Below are 24,302 nucleotides of genomic sequence, written 5' to 3'. Positions count from 1 at the left end.
GAAGCTGCGATCGTTTACGCCCGACCCTTTGAACTTTAACTCCATCAGGTTCTTCACTAATAGACGAAGCCGGATACCGCCATTGACAAATGACGACCGCACTGTGTACAAGTCGGAAGACAAGGCCAATTTGCTGGCGGACGTTTTCGAAACGAACTTTCGGCCGCTGGACGACGGAGTTGACCCCCAGCGGGTTGCAGACATCGAAAACGAAGTTACTGCCATACTTCGTGCAGCCGACGACGACGCCGACGACGATGACGACCTCATCCCTCCAGTAACGCCTGCGGAAATCGACGCTGGCATCCGGGCCTTACCCACCAGCAAAGCACCTGGCTGCGATGACATCACGGGAAGGACTTTAAAACAACTCCCGTGGACCGCGACTGTGCATTTGGCAGACATCTTTAATTGGATTTTTGCTACGGCCACGTACCCAGCCGCGTGGAAACATTCTATAGTGGTGGCTGTCCCGAAACCTGGGAAGAACAGACGACTACCCACCAGTTACAGACCGATAAGTTTGCTACCACACCTCAGTAAGCTGTTCGAAAGGCTCCTGTTGACGAGGCTCCACACCATCATGGACCGCCTCCAAGTTCTGCCACCGGAGCAGTTTGGCTTCCGATCTGGACATTCCACGATACAGCAGATTCTTAGGGCAACAGAATATATTACGTCAGCCGTCAACAATGGAGAGTTCTGTGGTGCTGTTCTTCTGGACGTGACGAAGGCGTTCGATAGTGTATGGCATCAGGGCCTCATTTGGAAGCTTAACGCCTTCGAATTCCCCATGGCGTACGTCAAGCTCGTTGCCGCCTACCTCCACCAACGCACGTTTGCGGTCAGAGTAGGGGATGCACTTTCCACGGCTAGACCTATCCATGCAGGGGTCCCACAGGGCTCAGTCCTCGGACCAGTCCTGTACTCCGTCTTTACATCGGACCTTCCAACACCACCAAGAGTAGACAAAGCCATTTACGCCGATGACACCGTGATATACACGAGGGAGAAATGGCTTGAAGTCCTTGTCCCACGTCTGCAGAGTGCCTGCTATGCCTTGGAGGAATGGGCAGGAAAGAGGCGCATCCGGTTCAACCCACAGAAGACCCAAACCATCATCTTCGCCAAGAGGAGACCTGGCCCTCGCCGACTTCGACATCTTCGGAACCTCCGACTTTATGGAACCAAACTGCAGTGGATGGACTCTGTTAAATACCTAGGAGTGACCATGGACAAACAACTTAGATGGAAGCGCCACATCGACGACGTCCGCGCTAACGTGTCACGAAGGATAGGGGCACTTTTCCCCTTCATCAACGAAGGCTCGGACTTATCGATAGCCAACGGACTGTTGATATTCAGGATGTACATTCGCCCCATCTTTGACTATGCCTGTGAGGTATGGGGCAATGCAGCAAAGACACATCTTCAGCGCCTTCAATCGCTACAGAATAAGATACTTCGCCGTGTTTTCCACGTTCCCCCGCAGTTCCCTCACCGATACATTCATGAAGCAGCCGAAGAATTGGAGGTACCGCAGAGACATCAGCAGCTTGCACGACGATTTTATGCCAGGACTGAAACTTCGACCAACCCACTGATACGACACCTTGGAGCACCGCCTCAGCCAAGGGAACGCTATACGCGACCCATTGCCATGCTTGAAAGGTAATAATGTAAAAATAATACGAAATACGACGGAATCTGCACCCAAGATAGAAACTGATTCGTGTCCGCCCACACCCATGACACACAAACAAATAAAGATGTTCAACACAAACGTACCCCCCTGAGAGATGTAGGAAATGCTTACAAGTAAACCCTGCACCACCAAGCTGAAGCAGATCAGCCAGAAGAAATGCGGAAGTAGCACCACCTGTGCCAGGAGTCGCGTCGCGTCGCGTCGGTATCATTGCTATAAACAGCCTCGGATGTCGTAATAAGTTACTCGGGATACGCCTAACCATGAAATAGTTTTCGAGTGAAGTGTTAATTCTGGGATAACTTTTATGATCTATCTTCAGTTCGCGTATGTCGTATTTTCACGTGCCGCCGCGGGACAGATATTCTACCATTATTTAGCGTGACGTTAGATGAACATTATCATCAAATTACGGCGAGCATTCACTTAAGCATTTAATTTGAACAGTTATAGTTACATCAGCGCATTAGACTCTGAACTGCTCTGGTAGTTGGATTGTATGGATTCTTTTTGGTCTGTGACTTTCAAAATATAGTGAACATTTTTGAAAGAATCGTTTTTTGATTATGAATCCCAGAAAATCTCCTAATTCCTCAGAGCTATAAGCTGTGGCTATAAGTGTATTTCTCAGTTGAAGTGGGCACTAGGAATTCTAATTGCAGGCTTCACGTTTTGTTAATCACTTTCTGGTTGCCAATATTGTAGTTAGAGAGCCAGTGTTGAGAACGGCAAACAACAGCATTAAATAAATCATAGGAACATTTTAATAACAACAAAATTTCCACCCGCCGCCCCACAATTGCGCTGTGTATAATCAGAGCTGAAGTAAGGAAACCGTCCATTCAGATGTATTGGCCTACGAGGGCCGTTATAGAAACGCCGATATTTAGGAAGACGATGCCATTCAGGAGATTTCTGCACATAAGTAGATTTCTGCATCCAGTGAATAACAGTTTAGCCAACAACACAGATAAGCTGTACAAACTGAGGCCAGCCATGGATATGTTCAGTCAAAAATTTAAGGAAGCGTACACAATACAAGAGAATATTACCATTGATGGATAATTAACGAAATTTAAAGGGAGTTTATCCTACAAACAATTTAACCCATCAAAAAGAGCGAGGTTTGGTATTAAAATTTATAAATTGTGTGAGTCAATTTCAGGATAGTGCTGTGACTTTAAGATATACACGGGTAGTGACAAACGTAATGATAGTGGTAGTGCCTCTGAAAGTGTAGTTCTAGAACTGTCACAGTTGGTATTACACAAAAGCTATACTCTATATTTAGATAACTGGTTTTCTTTACCGAATTTTTCAATGCCCTCCTCACCAATAAAACTAATGTGATCGGAACAGTGCGCTCAAAGAGAAAAAATTTGCCCACAGACTTCCTGAAGGCAAAATTGAAGAAGGGAGAATATACAGGAGGAGTTGTAACGGAATATTAACACTAAAATGGAAAGATAGACGAGACGCTTACATGCTTTCCACAAAACATTCAACAGCAGAAATGATTGCCACAGACACACCTCTCCGCAATCCGTCGTGGAAACCGAAATGTGTCGTCGAATACAATAGAGGCATGATTGGAATTGATCGCCAAGATCAGATGCTCGCATGCTACCCTGTGATGAAAAAATGTATGAAAGGATACCGCAAGATACTCTTTTACCTATATGATGTTGCTTTGTTTAACACGAACGTTTTGTATTACAAAATACATTGTGGCAAACGACAGAGCTGCGCAGAATATGGGATTCACATTGCAGAATCATTGTTGAAAACTACTCCTTCACCGGAATATAATTTGAAGGGACGATTAGCATGCGGCGATATACCACAAAGACTGCACGCGCAAAATTGGGCACATTTTCCCAAACATATTGATACAACACCATCAAAAGCAAGTCCTGCGACAGTTTTTGTAGTGTGCAGAAAGCATAAACGGCGCAGCAAAACAATGTGGGAATGCAATAAGTACAGGGTTCCATTACATGTGCCAGATTGTTTTGAACGATATCATACAACCGAAGACAATTAAATTCGGTTACATGTCATTGTGAAGACGTTGCGTTTTGCCAGCGCACTAACGTACCAGGTCCCAGAATGTTTTAAACAAAATGTTATACAGTCTTAGATCATTGCATTAATGTGAATGTTATTATTAAGATGTATTTGTTTGATTATAAAGGGAAATAAGACGTTTGTGAATATATCGTTGGGTTTGAGACAATGAATTTTTCGTTTCAACCGTTGCAACTAATCGTCATTATTTATGATACCTGTAGAAATGTCACGTTACTGCTATCTGACACACGTACTTAACAAATCCCGAGAGCGTCTACACGACTTCGGACGCTACAAGGCGTAATCCACCGCATCCTTGGCGTGTACAGGCGCCGGGAATCGTAAGGCGAATCCGTACCTTGCAGCCACTTACGGCTCACGCTAATGGAATTCAAATCGAAAGGCAGAGTGAAGTGGCGCAGTGGTTACTACACTGGACTCCAGTTTGGGAGGACGACTGTTCAAAACTGCGTCCAACATTCCAGCGATTTACGTTTTCCGTGATTTCCCTAAATTGCTCCAGGCAAATGAAGGAATGTTACCTTTGAAAGTACAAAAATGATTTCCCTCCCCATCCTTAAACCATATCTAGTTTGTGCTTCATATTTGATGGTCTCATTATCGACGAGATATTAAATTCTAGTATTTCTTGCTTGACACATGTCCTAACATCTTGTTATTGTTCTCCAACTATCTATCGCTACTGATTGTTCTCTCCCCATTTCTTATCTTAGCAGTCCACCTATATTCAACATTCGTCTGTAGCATCACATATCAAACGCTTCGATACTCTTCTCTGGCGATTTTTCCAATCAAATGTACTTGATTCATCCCCTTTAAATGCTGTGCCACAAACGTACATCTCAGTAATTTCTTTGTCAAATTCAGGCCTTCTTTTAGCCAGAAACGTCGTCTTCGACCGAGTAGGTCTTCTTTTTATGACCTACGTGCGTTTAATTTAGATTAAGTAGTGTGTAAGCCTAGGGACAGATGACTACAGCAGTTTGGTCCCATAGGAAGTTATCACAAATTTCCAGTATCCTTTGTTTCATGTGCTTCTGGCGATATCTCTGATTAACACACTTGTATCCTCAGCTGTACTGCTTACCCCTTGTACCCAATTTTTTTCTGTGTTCGCTGCCAGTTGGTTTGCCTTTTCGTTCTCCACAATCCCGGTATGCCACTTGGTCTATAAATATGATACCTCAGAGACATTTATTTGTAGTTAAGTTATGTGGCAAACAGCAGCCCTTTTGGTCACACCAATCAATGTTAGTGTTTTGAATGCGAGGGTGAGTCACTTAATTTTGAGGACAATAATACAGAATTTCTCTGTTCCAAGATAAATGACTTTAAGGGCAGTGGTGTCCAAACTGAAAGCAATAAACTTAAATTTTGCAAGACTGCGTATATTTTACGACTTAACAGTATAAACAATAGAAACAATGCAAAGAATACAGAACGCACAGAACTGCTACTTGCATAATGGTAGACAAAATTGTTCTTCGTTTTTTACCAACTTAACGGATGTGCATAAACCTTCCGACAACTGGTTAATGTGCTTACTATGGGACGTGACCACCACTGACAGCAGTAAAGAACTGACAACGACGTGGTATTCTGTGAATAATGTTATCAGTCTCATATTGAGGCAATAACACCCATTCTTCCTGCAGAGTCTTGGAGAGAGGTTGGTGGATACAGACGTGACGCAACCAGTCTGACTAGTCATCCCAGACTTCCTCAATGGGATTCAAATCCAGAGAGGGAGAAGGCCACGCCATGCGTGCAATATCTTCCAAGAAAAGGTCAGCCACCTATGCTCTATGAGGTCGAGCATCATCAGTACGGAGTGTGGGCCCACAGCACCTCGCAACAAGTGCCAATGGTTGTTAAGATCTCGTCACGATACAGACAGGAGTTAAACCTTGCCGATTCACCTGTACAATTTCATGAAGAGGAGTCCGAGTGGTCAACATAATCCCTGCCCTCACCATTAGTGATCCTCCTCGATATCGCTCTTTTTCCGCAATGTCTTGGTCCCGAAATCATGTTCTGCAAATGCCTATAGATGTAAATAAGTTGAGAATCACTCTTCAGATCAAGTCGTAACTCATCTCCGAAAAGAGAATCGGCCTAGTATTCGACCGTACAGTTAGTGTGTTGACGACGCCACTCTAGACGTTCCCTTTTGTGAGGATGCGTCAGAGGTGCACATACGGCCGGTCTCTGACAACAAAGGCTACTCTGCTCGAACCTTCTTTACATCGTTTGCCTCGATACGACACGTCCAGTGGATGCTACGAAGTGAGATGCCAGCTGCAGTGCTGCAGTATGGTGATACCGTAGTGAGCTAACAGGCTCATAACGCTCCTTTCTTCCTGATGTCACACATGGTCGGCCCTGCTCTAGCCTTCGGGATACAGTCTCGATCTCAATATACTAAACCACATTCGAGAAACAAGCCAACGATTCACGTTAAGCCATCGGGCCACATCAGTTTGCAACTGTCCTGCTTCCATTCTCCACCGGTGAGAGTCTGTTAGGCATCTTCTCTGGCCATACTGCACCGTCTGTAACTGTGTACGCACCGAGTGCGGATGTGGTATTACCCGAAAAACACTACTCCGTTTGATAATTGCCCTGACATCATCGTTGGCGTCACTGTCTGTTGACCGGAGCGCCATCTTCGGTGCAGAACACGATCGTACATACATTTGTTGCCAGATTTTATGTTTACATCGTTAATCAGCCACAGAACGCGGAAACATTGGTTTGTTGCTTTAATTTTGGAGACCAGTGTAGTTGGAGGAATGGTCTTGTCTGCGCATGATATAGTCTACGTGCTGCGGAATTGAGGCTTCGAATTGAAGCCCAATGTTTCCAGACCTCTCATGCCTGAACACGGCAGCAGAGAGAGGCACAGACATTGTTGCGCCCAAGTATAACAAAAGACACCCAAGTGGCACACCACAGTGTCTTTCTAGACAAGTGCAGATGGACGTATCTGTGTGTGGAGCCTCTGAAGAATTGTAATGCAATCGTAATCGTATTATTGATATAGCAACTGCCTTCATAGTAGCACTCGATATACAACCCTATCTCTTCTGTGTCGCAAAGCAAGTAATTTGCCAGCAATGATTTAATATCTGACACTTTATGGTCAGTGCTTGTGTCCTGCCACATAATTAAAGGAGGACTCGGTGTTACCTGGATTGCCCCGGCCTACCTAGGCACAAATGGTGATCTCCTGTTGCCCTGGCCAGTATGTTTCTGCACCTCTCACCCACTGAACGCACCCGGTGACTTACACTCCACGCACCAGTCACAACAGTTAATGAACTCTGACGTCGAATGCGTACCAATCTGCTATCCAACCTGAGATTGTTATCATGCCCAGCCAGGGTAGAGGCATTTTTGCTGCCAAATAAGGCAGGTCTATGTCCCAGACATAGTACTTTGTGTTCGCTCTAATGATTTGCATAGTTAATCATCTATTGTTCCTGCTATACTGTGCACATGTTTAGAAAAAAAGTTTGTTATTTGTTATACATCTTGATACTGCAGTTTTACTGGGCAACATATAACTTCAAAAATCATTTTACTGTCTGTTTTGGATTCATAATGATGCAACGCCATTACAGATACTTATCTGGTGTATCAACAAACTGTATTCATCTGTACTACACAGTTGTTTACACTTCAGATTCCACCGCAAGCTTGATATTTCTCGTTCGTTAAGGCACACATGACCTCTACGCCCCAAAATTATTGTGCTTTTGCTACTATTATCGGTTGTTCAAATGTGTGGTAATACCTAAGGGACCAAACTACTGAGGTCACCGGTCCCTAGAAGTACACTCTACCTAAACTAACTTATGCTAAGAACGACAAACACACCAATGCTCGAGGGAAGACTCGAGCCTCCGGCGGGAGGGGCTATTATCGATTGCCTGTCCTGCACATCTTTGGCTGTGTGTTAACTAAGGCTCAGCAGCCGCCTGCTCAGAGGGGGGACTCGGCATGTTTACGAGTTTTTCTGCAGACCAGTTGTGCGAGAGGCTGGCAATAATGGGCTTCAGCAGCGAACAGCCAACTACTGTACTGAAAGACCGACTGCAGGCGTCACGCCATGCTGGTTGACTGAGGTCACGCTAGCAACACGCCATTCAACTGCAATCCACCACAGGGAGACTAAAGGGACCCTCCTGTTCGGAGAACGCCAGGATCCTACTCAGAGCCCAACAGCATCTTCTTGAATTGCAGGTGTGGAAATGAATTTGGTGAGCAGCTTTTGGAACGTTTGTATTGTGTGATGTACGTGTGCCACTGGCCTCTGTTGCTAGAAATGGTTGTGGTCTGCATGTTGACAATTGGAAGTGTCTGGTGGAGTTTTGTACTTAAACTCAGGCGTGTTACAGGGAGCCAATATTGCATACATGTGTTAGACGATCTTACGTCCGCCACAGACTGTGTTCAGTTTGTTGTCAGAAGGAGGAGGAAGACAACGTCTCGTCGACAACCAGGTGATTAGAGACGGAGCACAATCTCGGATCAGGGAAGAATTTAGAAGGAAATAGGTCGTGCCCCTTCCATAGGAACCATCCTGGCATTTGCCTGAAACGATTTAGGGAAATCACGAAAAACCTAAATCAGGCTAACCGGAGACGGGTTTAAACCGTCGTCCAGTGTGCTAATCATTGCGCCATCTCGCTCGGTCAGTTTGTTGTCAGTTGGTGGGTTTGGGAAGCTCTAAATAGAATATTAGCCATGGTAAATTAAACTTACGAAGCACTCTGTTGTACATTTGGTTCTTGATTTAAATGTACGTGTTTAATCTTCTAATGCATCTGGTTGACCTTGTTCACGCAAAAGCTTCACAGTATGCATCTCGTTTTGCTCGTGCAGTTTCTATTTTGTTTGCTCGTATTGTTGTTTAATTCGTTTTTTTTTTTTGTGTAAGCATCAGCCATTTTGTGTTTCTAGTACCAGTACCAGTTTTGCGTCTTCTGATTAGTCAATTTCTTTGTGGTCACACGACCTTATTATCATGAACTTTTCAAGTTTCCTGGGTGCATATGGAGGCACACTGTGGCGCTTTTTTTTTTATTCCGTCTATATAAATGCATGTATTTGTGTATATCGTAGTTCAGCCATCACTATCAAGTGGTTGCATTACTATAAGCGGACGGATTCATAAGCTTGTTAAGTAGCGACTTAGAATTAATTTTACGCATGATGATCTCATTCATTTTCCAGGATATTTAAATTTCTTCCAGGCTTCCTATGAAGGTTATTGTCAGGTGTTCACAGGGTCTTATAATTTCTTAAATTTTTCTTAATTGTTCATGTCTTCTTATCTATTTCCTGTTACTTGGAGTCAGGTTACTGGTATTACTGCAGAGTTTTGAATCTTGTTCAATTTGGTGCTAGCAAACAAATTAGCCTGACTGTTACCGTTTGAAATACTGTGACCAAAGCAACGTTCAAGCACATTTCTATATTTTATTTTAATATTTGTGTAGTAAACTTGTTTAAATGAGTGATGCTTATTTGAGGCCTAGTCTTTCTACTTCCTCAGAGTATCAGTTATGAGTCAATAGGAATGTTTCAGTTTTATTTGGAATACTCTTATATTGCAATAGACTTCAGACAGAGATCACAGTTCACAATAGGCTGTTATCTGTTCCTGAATTTAATTGCAACAGAAAAACTTTAATCAGTTGTTTGGGTTCAGATTAACTGAACTACACTCCTGGAAATTGAAATAATAACACCGTGAATTCATTGTCCCAGGAAGGGGAAACTTTATCGACACATTCCTGGGGTCAGATACATCACATGATCACACTGACAGAACCACAGGCACATAGACACAGGCAACAGAGCATGTACAATGTCGGCACTAGTACAGTGTATATCCACCTTTCGCAGCAATGCAGGCTGCTATTCTCGCATGGAGACGATCGTAGAGATGCTGGATGTAGTCCTGTGGAACGGCTTGCCATGCCATTTCCACCTGGCGCCTCAGTTGGACAAGCGTTCGTGCTGGACGTGCAGACATCGCGAGACGACGCTTCATCCAGTCCCATACATACTCAATGGGGGACAGATCCGGAGATCTTGCTGGCCAGGGTAGTTCAATTACACCTTTTAGAGCACGTTGGGTGGCACGGGATACATACGGACGTGCATTGTCCTGTTGGAACATCAAGTTCCCTTGCCGGTCTAGGAATGGTAGAACGATGGGTTCGATGACGGTTTGGATGTACCGTGCACTATTCAGTGTCCCCTCGACGATCACCAGAGGTGTACGGCCAGTGTAGGAGATCGCTCCCCACACCATGATGGCGGGTGTTGGCCCTGTGTGCCTCGGTCGTATGCAGTCCTGATTGTGGCGCTCAGCTGCACGGCGCCAAACACGCATACGACCATCATTGGCACCAAGGCAGAAGCGACTCTCATCGCTGAAGACGACACGTCTCCATTCGTCCCTCCATTCACGCCTGTCGCAACACCACTGGAGGCGGGCTGCACGATGTTGGGGCGTGAGCGGAAGACGGCTTAACGGTGTGCGGGACCGTAGCCCAGCTTCATGGAGACGGTTGCGAGTGGTCCTCGCCGATACCCCAGGAGCAACAGTGTCCCTAATTTGCTGGGAAGTGGCGGTGCGGTCCCCTACGGCACTGCGTAGGATCCTACGGTCTTGGCGTGCATCGGTGCGTCGCTGCGCTCCGGTACCAGGTCGACGGGCACGTGCACCTTCCGCCGACCACTGGCGACAACATCGATGTACTGTGGAGACCTCACGCCCCACGTGTTGAGCAATTCGGCGGTACGTCCACCCGGCCTCCCGCATGCCCACTATACGCCCTCGCTCAAAGTCCGTCAACTGCACATACGGTTCACGTCCACGCTGTCGCGGCATGCTACCAGTGTTAAAGACTGCGATGGAGCTCCGTGTGCCACGGCAAACTGGCTGACACTGACGGCGGCGGTGCACAAATGCTGCGCAGCTAGCGCCATTCGACGGCCAACACCGCGGTTCCTGGTGTGTCCGCTGTGCCGTGCGTGTGATCATTGCTTGTACAGGCCTCTCGCAGTGTCCGGAGCAAGTATGGTGGGTCTGACACACCGGTGTCAATGTGTTCTTTCTACCATTTCCAGGAGTGTATATTAGCAATTTTTTGTCCTCGTGTCAGACACTTAGGGAGGAAGAGCCGTGTTCACCTCACTAGACACGCCCACGGGACGCTCGAAGTTCTTTTCTCGGCATCCTGATACAAGGGTTCTCTGCAGTTCGCCTGAATGGCCAGACAGTTTTTTCAAAACAAGAAAGACAACTCGTCTGCACTCGTCCCTAGCCCCAGCTTGCACTCCTCGTATAATAAAGTCATAGGAGGTAAGTTAAATAAACTTCATTCTTCCTCCTTTTGTGTTCCACTGCGAGACTATTCTGAGACGCTCCACACTGCCCTCTTGTAAATCGGTCATCGCAGGTTTTTCCAGCAACTGACTGTCAGTCTTAAAGTTAAACAACATGCTTCGAAACAGATGTTTTATTGTTGGATAGATTCGTTATTGTTCATGTGTGCACTAATTTTTCCACTGCCTTGAAGAAGAGGGTAATCAATGGGACTGGTTGGAAGTTTTTAATATTCTACTTACTATCAGCAGTGAAAGCCCAAAGTGTTACATACAGCTTGTGGCTCGTGTACACTGGTCCTTACTTGCAAGAGACCTCCTAAGTTGTTGATGGTCTGTGGAAATTCCATCTTCGAAATTCGTGCTATGTGGACGAGCCGAGAAGAGCATTGTTTCCCACTGAAGAGACCTTACTGTGAAATGTTTTTCAGGAGTTGGTGACTCACATCTCATATATATGTAAAAAATGTCTTATTGCCGCCGTGAGCTGCTGGTAAAATGTTTTACGTACACAACGAATTTCAGTCGTCTGCCCATCATCAGTTTCATGAAACTATTCATAGCATCATGCTAGGCAAAATGCAAAATCGCTACCTTCAGGTGATAAAACGTTGAATTATACGGTTATCATATCGCAGTATAAATTATGTCATCATTCTACAAAAGCTGTGATCGGTAGTGTACTCGTTATACATTAACTTCGTAATTAATATTACGATGTGATAAGGGAGCACAATTAATGACATTGTTAAGTGACGATAATAATTTAATATTTCGCCTATCACATTTCTGTGAATATTTTTAATGAACCTGATGATGGTCTGACGACAGAAACTGGTTGTACAAGTGAAGTATTTTACCGGCAGCTGAAGGCGATAGTACTATGAAAGGCTTTTAACTGACAAAGGGGCTCGTCGTCAAATGGATGTGCTTCTTTTTGAAACACTGAGGGCCGTTATCGTACGTGACGAAACACTTGCCTGATGCGCATATGACAACGTCCGTGCAAAGCAACTGCCCATGAATGTAATACTACAGGGACATTCAGGACGGTTCAACAGAACGTCGACAGTCAGGAACGAGGTTTGAAGAAGAGGAAAACAACGAAGAAAGATACATCTGTTCTGAAACTGATGTGTAATCAGTGATAAGATGTTCCATGACTTTATACGCTAAGGAGAAGGAACACCTGCAACAAAACTGACGAGTGGGAGAGTGGAGAAACGTCTCCTTCCCTTTCGTCGATAGTGCATTCGGTGGACTTTCTCAGTACATACAGTGACGAGACTATTCTTTCGAGAGACTACATGCTGCCACCATCTCAATACTTGATACGACTTTGTCTACACTTGCCCTTGGTACCGTTCGAATCCTGCGATGATGCCAACCCACACCATGTTGCTCTGTTTCGCTTTCCAATCCTTATTGGATTTCATCGTAGTTCGATGCTCCTTTTCACGGTCATTGAACTTCATTTCTTTTTCTGTAGCCAGTCTTCCATCTCTCACCTGATGCTGCTTTTTCAATCTGATTTCAATACTTGTCCGTTTTGGCTCCACTGCCTACATGTCATTCTCATGAACGCAGTCATATGGCTGAAATCGAATACAAAAATGGCTCTGAGTACTATGGGACTCAACTGCTGTGGTTATCAGTCCCCTAGAACTTAGAACTACTTAAACCTAACTAACCTAAGGACATCACACACATCCATGCCCGAGGCAGGATTCGAACCTGCGACCGTAGCGGTCGCACGGTTCCGGACTGCACGCCTAGAACCGCGAGACCACCGCGGCCGGCGTTCGAATACAAGGGCGCCGCCTCTGTAATTCGGCCGTATGCAGGTATTCATCCTATTCATCCAGTTGGAGACCTGACCGTTTGTAATGCAACTACAGTCTGTGAACGGCAAACGTGTAGACCACTCCAGTGGAGTGCGGCACTAATCCTCTCTGCCTACGGAAAGTGTCATTCAGTCGCCGATAGGTGTTCAAACCTGGTTCAAATGGCTCTGAGCACTATGCGACTTAACATCTGAGGTGATCAGTCCTCTAGACATAGAACTACTTGGACCTAACTAACCTGAGGACATCACCCACATCCATGCCCGAGGCAGGATTCAAACCTGGGACCGTAGCAGCAGCACGGTTCCGGACTGAAGCGCCTAGAACCGCTTGGCCACAGCGGCCGGCGCCGATAGCTGTGTTTCATCACCCACGCATTAACTGTCTGCAGAGAGGAAGGACAACAGGTAGACCCCCCCCTGAATAGCCGACATTTTGCTGCCGGTGGCCGGTTCAAGACTTCGATGAGATGCGACAGCTAGCTATACAGAGAACCCTTTAATAGAGTATCTCCACGTCCAAGTATCACTAGACTCCATGTTTAACGTTTACAGCTTTTTGTTGTTGGTTTAATAAACTTTTTTGATGTTATCGTATGTTCTCATCTCACAGTCATTACAATGTTTTGCGCATGTCCAGTGAAGAGAGAACTTTTGGTTTGATTAATTATGATAAAACAAGGAATCAATTAATGTTTCCCACATACCTGCAGAAATTCCCATTCGCCACATTTCAGCATCCACTCTTAGGCTCGATGTTACGAGAGTTACCAAATATCTTTCTTGCAGAGGGACACGACAATACCTAATTTCAGTCTGTCTGGAATACCTGAGATTGTAACATCTTGCATTTGTTATTGAATGCTAGGGCTGTTTTCCTTTTTCCAACCTACGATCGCTTGCAAAGAACCAAAGATAAAATCAAAAGTGCTTTTTTTGCAACATTTATCTACTTCTATGCATAGTCATCGCTACTGCAAAAATGCTGTCGTAGCCAGCGGTTCGTGTGAGCCTGTAGGTGAAATTAAGTTGGAGCCAATTCCAAGCTGTATGGTGAGTGATAAGCACTTCTCATCGAGAACGCCGCAGTTATGCGGTCGAGAATTTGTCATGAAGAAGGAAGACATGAAAGTTACATTATGTGAGCATCATGAAAACAGGCGGAAGCCGTTAATAGAGATTCACACTTGACGGGAGACATTATTTTCTGGGCGCCTTCACCTGCTCGCCCTGTGCTCAGAACTGAAAGTGGACGTGACGCGATGGACGGGCATTGCGCAACAGCACTGCACGAAGCTTCACCGGATTTTCACTGTTATTTTAATTCTGTGACCGGACGCATATGGGGAAAAAAACAATAGCCCTCGTACATTGCATATATGGAAACAACAGGTCTTAGTGATTTACTTTAGATATTGCCAACGCAATGAACGTTTTAGCTTTTGTTGAGTTAATTATGTTCCTGAATTCTTTAGCAGAGCCGAAGTAATTGTGAGTTGTGAATGAGAATGTGTCACAGACACTGCGTTTTGCGTGTATTCTGTTGTTTTATTCCTTGAATTGTCCACGCCAGTCCGAGGTACCTTCAGGAAGAGCTTTTTTAATATGTTCGCTACCTTACTATTTGCATTACTTAACTGTTTCCTTTAATAACAAAATATTCACATTCATTAAGTGAATCCTGACCTTTCTCTTTTAGGTATTCCTAACGTCAGTCTAATATTACAATAATTAATTTCAGAGATCATACAGAGGGTTTTTGATTGTATAATCACTTATTTAAGGGAGCACAGTTTTCTTTTATTGTGAAGTCAGTCTTAATTCTCCTTTCAACGCAACCATTTCATAATATATCCTTTCCTTCCATACGAAATTTTGATTTATAGAGTAATCCAAGAGCTTTCATGTACTCTTGGTGACATAATTTATGGATTTCTCTGGAAAGCAACTGTTAAAGATTGACAGAAGTCCATTTAGTTTGAAATTGATATCTGCCACAACAAACAATAATCGAAATCTGACTTCCATGTGGCACAATTTTCTTCTATCTACCTGTTCAACATACATTTATTTTGGTAGAAATCACGATTTTTTCCAGATAGATCTTAAATACTGCCGCGATCTTCTTTTGCAGATTAAGGTATGCCACAATAGGTACACGTTTCGAAGAAAAAAGACTGAGAGATGAACTTACATCTGCGGCAACTGTGATAAAACTACAAACATCATTTGTTTAAAGCAGTGCATGACTATCTCATATTCGATGAACAAGTTTTTATACGAAATTCAGTTATTGGCGAGACTGGAGAGATGCATAACATAAAAAGGGAGTTTAAATTAAATACGAGGCCGTATGGTCCTGAAGAAGGGCCAGGAAATATTTTCCGGAGAAACACGGTGAGTCGCTGCGGCGGCGGCAGGGTAGCGATGTAGAAGGCCGATAACGAAGGGCTGGCGCGCTGTTGCGGCGGCGGGGGCGGAAAGGTAAACACACCAGCGAAGAGCTTCATTCGTGTCCTCCCGGCAAACGGGGAAGCTTTAATTCAACAGCCGAAAGGACAGTGAAACTGACTGTATTCGTCCTTGAATAAATGTGTAAACAAATGTCATCATTTTCTCGTCATATGCTCATTGCGACTACACATCTGAACTCAATGCCTATAGACGCAAAAGTTTCAGTGATGTCATACACCACTGTCATTCTAATTGTGGTCTACAACACGAACGCATGGAAAAATATTTCTACCATCAATGTTATGCAGCAGCCGTTTTGTATTCCATCACGTGTCGTTTCTCTTCCAACTCATTCCAGAGGTAATTCCGTTCCTATCGTTATAGATTTTTTTATTGTAATTTGTATTGTACAATCATATTAACACTGCTACAGTACTACTACCTTCTCCTTCGCATACTGGGCAGTGCCACTTAAATTTGTTCCTGTAACACGGAACTGGTTGAGCTCACTGCCTGTATAATAAAATTTATAAAGTATCAGTTTTTCTTTATTAGCTTTTTAGCTATAGTAAACTTTACTGTTCCAGATTTAGTCCAAAACCAATAATTGGCCAAGACAAAACCAATAATTGGCCAAGAACGCAGTATAAAGAACCCTGATTAATAGTTTGAATAGCTTTAACTGTCATCTCCAAATTAGAATACAAACATGATATATTTCAATCACTGAAATAACTAAGACACTTTGTCATGATAGTGTTAACATTCTTAAGAAAGTGTACTTATTGTTGTACATCAACATTCGTCTGTGAAACACTGCACAATCATCGGCGTCTTATATAACATGGAATACAGTCCTCTTGCCCGGCCACAGATCGGTCAAAGTTACTTGAACCAATTTTTTCATTTTATTTATTTATTTTCGAGTTATAAGTCTTTTGAACGGTTTGATTTGGCGCGCCACGAATTCCCTTCATCTCAGAGTACCATTTACCACCTTCGTCTTCAGTTATTTGCTGGATGTCTTCCAATCCCTGTTTTCCTCTACAGCAATTTTTACCCTCTACAATTTCGTCTAGTACCGTGGGAGTGATTCCCTGATGTCGAAACAGGTGTACTAATATCTTGTCCCCTCTTCTTGTCAGTGACCTCCATATTTTTCTTTCCTGGCCGGTGCCGCCGAGAACTTCCTCATTCCTTATCTTACCAGTCCCCCTAATTTTCAACTTTCTTATGCAACAGCACATCTCAAATGCTTCGATTCTCTTATTTTTCGGTTTTCCCACAGTCCATGTTTCACTCTTATCGAATGCTGTCCTCCAAACATACATTCTCAGAAATTATTTCCTGAAATGAAAACCTATGTTTGATACTAGTAGACTTCCCTTGGCTAGAAATGCCCGTTTTTTAGGTCCCCCGTTCTCCGTCTGCCATGGGTTATTTTGCTGACTAGCTAGCAGAATTCACTAACTTCGTTTACTTCGTGATCACCTGATAAGTTTCTAGCTGCTCTCATTTCTGCTACTTCTAATCACTTTCGATTTTCTTAGATATATTATCTATCCACATCCCGTATTCATTAGACTGTTCATTCCATTCAGCAGATTCTGTAATTCTTCATTTTCACTGAGAGTGGCAATGTCATCAGCAAGTCTTAAAACTGCTCTCCTTTCACCTTCAATATTGATTCCATTTTTGAACCTTTCTCTTATTTCCGTCGTTGCTTCTTGCATGCGTAAACTGAACAGCAAGGGCGAAACACTACATCCCTGTCTTACATCCTTTATAATCCGAGTACTTCGTTCTTAGTCTTCCAGTTACATTTTTCACTATTGACACTTGTACATATCGTATATTACCCAATTGTTCCTCTTGCTTATTCTTTTTTTCTCAGAATTTGACACAGCCTGCATCATTATACACTGTCGAGCAATTTTTCCAGGTCGACAGATCCTATGAACGTTTCCTGGTTTTTATTAGTCTTCCTTTCGTTATCAACTACAAAGCCAAATTGTCTCTATGGTGCCTTTATCTTTCCGAAAGCCAAACTGATAGTAACGTAACACATCCTCAATTTTCCTTTCCATTCTTCTGTATACTGTTTTTGTCAGAAACTTCGATGCAGGGGAATTAGCTGTTAAGTTAATTGTGTGATAAATACAGCACTTGTTGGCTTTTCCAGTTTTCGGAATTGTGTGCATAATGTCTTTCCGAAGGCAGATGGTATATCGCCTGACTCACACATTCTAAACACTAACGCGAACAGCTGTTCTGTTGCCCCCAATTATTTTAGATATTGTGATTGAATGTTATCAATCCCCTCTCTCTTATTCGACCTTAGTTCTTCAAAAGCTCTCTTAAATTCTGATCCTAATACTGGATCCCCTGTCCTGTATATCGACTCCTTTTTTCCTTTTCTGCTACGTCATCAGAGTTGTCTCTGCTCTACCACAGACCTTCAATGTACTCTATCCAACTATCCGCTCCCTCCTGTCCATTTAACAGGGGGATTCTAATTGCACTCTTAATGTTTGTACCCTTGCTTTAAATGTTAATCGAAGGTTGCTTTGACTTTTCTATATTCTGAGTCAGTCCTTTAGAAAATCATTTCTTTTTCGATTTCTCCACACTTTTCCTTCAGTTTTTTCGTCTTAGCTTCGCTGCACTGCTGTTTATTTTGTTCCTAAATGACTTGTGTTCCTGTGCCCTTTTCAGAGTTGTCCACTTCTCTTCAACTGAATGGCCTACTGAGCTATTCCATATCACAGTATCTGTAGCCTCAGAGAACTTTCGCGTATCTCTTCATTCCTTAGTAGTTCCGTATTCCACTTCTTTGCGCATTGATTCCTCTTGACGTTTGTCTTGAACTTTAGCTAAGCCTTCATGTCTTCAAAACTGTGACCTGAGTCTACATCTGCTTCTGGGTACACCTTACAGCCCAGTACCTGATTTCGGAATTTCGCCGGCCGCGGTGCTCTAGCGGTTCTAGGCGCTCAGTCCAGAACCGCGCGACCGCTACGGTCGCAGGTTCGAATCCTGCCTCGGGCATGGATGTGTGTGATGTCCTTAGGTTAGTTAGGTTTAAGTAGTTCTAAGTTCTAGGAGACTGGTGACCACAGATGTTAAGTCCCATAGTGCTCAGAGCCATTTGAAACATTTTTTTTCGGAATCTCGTCCTGACCGTGATGTAATGTAACTAAAATCTTTCCTATCTTCCATGCTTTTTCATGTAAATAGCTTACTTTTGTGATTCTTGAATATAATATTCGTTATTACTAGCAGATTTTTTTTAATTTTTTTTTTTTTTTTCAAAACTTAGTTACCCTTTCTCTTCACTGATCCCTAGTACCATTCCTACATGCACCCGTAACCCTTTCTTTTACTCCTTACCCCACAACCGCATATCAATCCCTCAGTTATCTTTGACTGCCAGCTATCTGACTGACACAGCGATCGCGCATAGTGACCGTATCTCATTCCATATGCGACGAAGGTTATTGTTTCTTACTCATTCCTGTCATTTAGATAACCTATGTACGTATTCTGATCTGAAAATGACCCTTTATGTGGTAGAAACAAGTAATCAGTGTTCTCTATATTGGTCATGTAGAGGTGTTTAACAAAATCGGTAACAGTTAACAATTTTTCATCTCCAGTCAAGCTTATTTTATATTTTTTAGAAGCAAAACACATTTCGGTAGCATTATCATATCATCTTGGACTTAACTGTTATTTATACATTCATTAATTACAGAATCATGTGAAATTATTAAAATTATAAAGAAGTAGCACCCAGTAGCGGAAACATAATTTATTTATCTTCTTGCAAATCGATTTCTACTGCTATCAGTCATCATAGGTGCATATCCTCTGTTCTAGCGGCAGAAGTATGCGGAGTAGAGAGTTGCGGTTACAGATAAGGTTTCCACGTGCAAGGGTACAGCGAAATCTGCGTCACCCTGTAGTCTTCTGTTCTCTGTTGTTGATGGCAGCAGTTTTCCATTTGTCGTCTCTTGTGATTCAGCTGGACACTTTTTTTACTGTCCTACCTCCGACATCACTCTAATATACGAATTGTAAATTATGTTTCCGTGACTGGTTCCTACATTATTTATAACTTTGTATTCCACGGTGGCCGCACAGTTAGGGAACCTTATGGAGCCCAAAATTCAAAAGAATCATGTGAAGTTACCGAAATTTTTTCATCCAGTTGTGCTAGTGATATGACATTCCGACCGTCGTTCCCTCTGACTAGAAAGTTAACTTGTTTTAGAGTGCACCATTATGTTTGTTGTATATTTAAATAGTCTCAACAATATCTTCATTTACGTTTTGAAGAATGTTGGAATGGAGCAAGAAGATGAAGAGTAATTTTGAGCATGGAAGTGACATATACGTAGAAGAAGACAGTTCAGCTCACTACCGAAAGTTAGACAGGACAGTGAAAAAAGTGTCCAGCTGAATCACAAGTGATGACAAATGGAAAACTGCTGCCATCAACAACAGAGAACAGAAGACAGCAGGGTGACGAACAATTTCGCTGTACCCTTGCACGTGGAATTCTTATCTGTAACCGCAACTCTCTACTCCGCATACTTCCGCCGCTCGAACAGAGGATATGCACCGCCCTGCCTAACTCCCTGATGATTATACAACGTTACGTTCTGGGGCGCCTGTTGAGTGTCTGGTACTCCCACGCTGCCAGCGGGTGATTCTTCGGTGTCACTAAAGCAGAAACGCCGTCTTGAGCAACAAAATCTACCAATACGTAGCTCATAAATTTTCTGACCGCTGTCCTTACTATGTATACGTTAAAAATATGGATATGAATATTGGTAGAGTACATTCCATAACCTTGAGAACACAGTTCATCTGCAGTACATATTCCGGAATCAGAAGCTCCATAGTTAATACTATGTCTACAGGCAAGAACGGAATTAAAAGAAATGGGTATCACTGTAATAAGAAACAAACTTGCGTCCAATTCTGTGTTTGATGAACTTCATTTAGAAGCTTGGTCAGAAAGAAAATAAGGTGTGCCTGGAAGAGCCGGACAGAGCTACCACTTACTAAAGCAACCGAGGCTAGACGCGTGTCGCGACGCCCAATTCAGAACAACGTTACATCTGTTGTGAAATCAAATATGTGTGCCTTTACGTCATAGGGCAGCAAGTCCTTCTGTGTGTTTACTTGTACGGATTAAGATGTGAGGTTAGTCCTAATATTCAAACTGTTGATCAATGTTACAGTTGTGTAAGATTTGGCCATATTAGTAAGAAGTGCCAGAGCAAACAGAGAAGTAGTAGATGAGGATGGGCTTGACCTACACTAAGTCAGACAAATTATATCTTTGTATTAATCGTGGAAGTAGCCAATTAGTAACAGATAAACATTGCCGAGATTATATTTTTAGAATGAAAGTCAGTAAATGTGCCAATCTAAACAACATTTCTTTTACAGACTCGGAAGGACTTCGCAGGAGTGGGACATGCTCTGATATTCTGTCAAAGCCATACGAAAGTAATTCTATTAATGCTTCCATCTGTCCGTATATTAGAGTGATGTCGGAATATCAACTTGTCTACCCCCATGATACAACTTCCCACCTTGCAATCGGCAACAGCATCGCTTCGTCACAATATCACGACCCCTCAACCTTCCCTTTCTGACACTCGCCCCCGCCACAGTAGTAAGTAAGATCGCTTAACAGCCAGAAACAACCACATGTACTCCTATTTCCACACATCATGGAACGCTCGTTTACAACATCAACATGAAGCCATATGATTTTCAGAAAAAACTATTTCCAATAACCTTTAGCTGCCTCAGTTATCAAATAGTGTAGTGCAAAAAGGTAAAGCAGATAGTTCTGTTGCAGGGAAATTAGTCACATTTATTTTCTTAATTGTTGAACGCTGAGCGTCGGAGATTAGAACCAACGAGATCTTATCCGGAATCAGATAACAAGAACCTTCTCGTATGAAACTTCCTGGCAGATTAAAACTGTGTGCCCGACAGAGACTCGAACTCGGGACCTTTGCCTTTCGCGGGCAAGTGCTCTACCAACTGAGCTACCGAAGCACGACTCACGTCCGGTACTCACAGCTTTACTTCTGCCAGTATCCGTCTCCTACCTTCCAAACTTTACAGAAGCTCTTCTGCGAACCTTGCAGAACTAGCACTCCTGAAAGAAAGGATACTGCGGAGACATGGCTTAGCCACAGCCTGGGGGATGTTTCCAGAATGCTTTGTGTTCTCGAGTGTCTACTAATATTCAGGCGTGGATAGCCTTGACCTTTTCGGTTTGTCAGTTCACGGGAAGGTGTTACAAATTAATGAATCTTGGTTTCTGGCCAATATTAACACGTGCTCTACATGTACTGTTCTCCGTTCGATGGAAGTTTAGGCCAGGCCCAAGGGTTCGAGGCCCACGTTACAGTGAAGTACAATGCACAGTTTTTTCGTGCTTGTCCTATCCCTGATGCATTCTTGGATCTGATCTCCGCTCAGTTGCAGTACTTGGAGGACAATGACGTCATCAGACCAGTGTCGGCCAGCCAGGGGGTGCCAACCTTGGTGATCCTCACTAAACCATTGGGTGGATTGAGACTCTGTGCAGACTTTAAATCAACCGTCCATCTACGAAATGTTGTAGATTTTTTCCCGTTGCCACACCATGAAAATTGGATAGATAAATTAGATAAGGGTGAATTATTTTCAAAAACTTACATTCAGGAGGCCTACCTGCAACTGCCTTCAAATGAAGAATCAAAGAAGCTCATTGTTATTAACACATGCAAGAGATTGCTCCAGTTTCAGCAGTTACCTTTTAGTAACACTTCCACCCCAGCAATTCTCCAAAGGTCTCTTGAGCAACTCACATCTCAAGTACCTTCTTGTTCTAACTATTTAGATGATACAGCTGTCTATGGTCGTACGCCAGCAGAGATCAAATAAATTTCGAGGCTTTGTTTCAATTGTTGTCCAACCGTTATAAGAATACCTTATTTCTCACTGACACTGAGTATCTTCGTCACTTGATTAATGTGCACGGCATCCATCTGCTACAGTCGCACTTCGTGAACATTCGCTTCTTGCCTGCCTCAACCAGTGGATCAGAACTGCAAACTGTGGTAGTACTACGGGAATAGGATACGTTATGAATAGGAAGGTAGGGCAAAGAGTGTTTCACTGTTAACAATTCAGAGATAGAGCTGTCCTTACCAGACGCGACAGTACACCAACACCGACACAGAAAGTTCAGGTATTCATACCAACGTCACAAGCTGAAGGTAAAGAGAGACACTATGTGAGAATATAGCAAGGGTAATACAGTACGTAAAGAGAGATGAAAATCTAATAGTCCTGGGGGACTGGAATGCAGTCGTAGGGTAAGGAGTAGAAGAAAAGTTTGCAGGACAATATGGGCTTGAGACAAGGAATGAGAAAGACTGTGTTCTTCAATAAATTTCAGCTAGAAATAATTAAGAATCACAAGAGGTGGAGGTGTACTTGGAAATGGTCGTGTAATACAGGAAGATTTCTGTTAAATTACATCATGGTCAGACAGAGATTCCAAAAGCAGATAGTAGGTTGTAAGGCTTACCCAGGAGCGGATGCAGACAGGGAAACACTGTAGTAGCGACGAAAAATGGGCTGAAGTTTAAGAGTTTAGTCAGGAAGACGCAATACGCAAGAAGTGGGATACGGAAGTACTAAGAAATGAGATACGCTTCAAAATCTCCAAGGCTACAGTTATAAGAGTAAGGAATAGCTCAGTAGGCTGCATCTTTGAATACGAATAGACACCTCTAAAAAGGGAAGTCACAGAAGCTGGAAAGAAAAATAGATACAAAAAGGTAACTACGAAGAAATCATGTGGAACTGAAGAAGTACTTCAGTTAATCGATTAAATAAGGAGGTACAAAGATGTTAAGGAAGATTCAGGAATACAGAAATACAAGTCGCTAAGCAATGCAATAAATAAGAAGTTCAGGGAAGCTTAGGCGAAATGGCTGCATGAAAAATGTGAAGAAATCGAAAAAGAAGTGATTGTCAGAAGGACGAACTTGCGATATAGAAAAGTTAAATCAAGCTTCGTTGGAAATAAAATCAAGGATGGTAACATTAAGAGTGCAACGAGAACTCCACTGCCAAATGCAGAGGAGAGAGAGTCGATAGGTAGAAAGAGTACACTGAAGTCCACTATGAGGGGGAAGATCTGTCTGATGTGATAGAAGATATAAGGGATCCAGTATTACAAGTTAACAGAGTTTTGGAGGATTTAAATTCAAATAAGGCAGAAGGGATCGATAACATTCTATCAGGATTTCTAAAATCATTGCGGGAAGTAGCAACAAAACGACTAATCAAGTGGAGTTGAATGTATGAGTCTGGCGACGTACCATCTGACTTTCCAAAAATATCATCCCCACAATTCCGAAGACTGCAGAGCTGGAAAGTGCGAGAATTATTGCAAAATCGGTTTAACGTCTCATGCAAAGAAGTTGCTGACAAGAATGATATACAGAAGAATGGAAAAGAAAATAGAGGATGTGTTAGATGACGATTAGTTTGGCTTCAGGAGAGGTAAAGGTACGAGAGAGGCAATTCTAACGTTGCAGTTGATAGTGGAAGCAAGAGCAAATAAAATTAAAACACGTTCATAGGATTTGATGGCCTGGAAAAAGCGTTCGTCATTGCATAATGGTTCAAGATGTCCCAAATTCTGAGAAAAATGTGGAGAGTCATAGAAAAAGACGGGTAATACACAAAAGTTACAAAGTCGAAGAGTAAATAAAAGGA

Source organism: Schistocerca gregaria, chromosome 3 (genome assembly GCF_023897955.1).
Source record: "Schistocerca gregaria isolate iqSchGreg1 chromosome 3, iqSchGreg1.2, whole genome shotgun sequence".
Classification (NCBI taxonomy): Eukaryota; Metazoa; Arthropoda; class Insecta; order Orthoptera; family Acrididae; genus Schistocerca; species Schistocerca gregaria.
Note: the sequence above shows the minus strand (reverse complement) of the source record.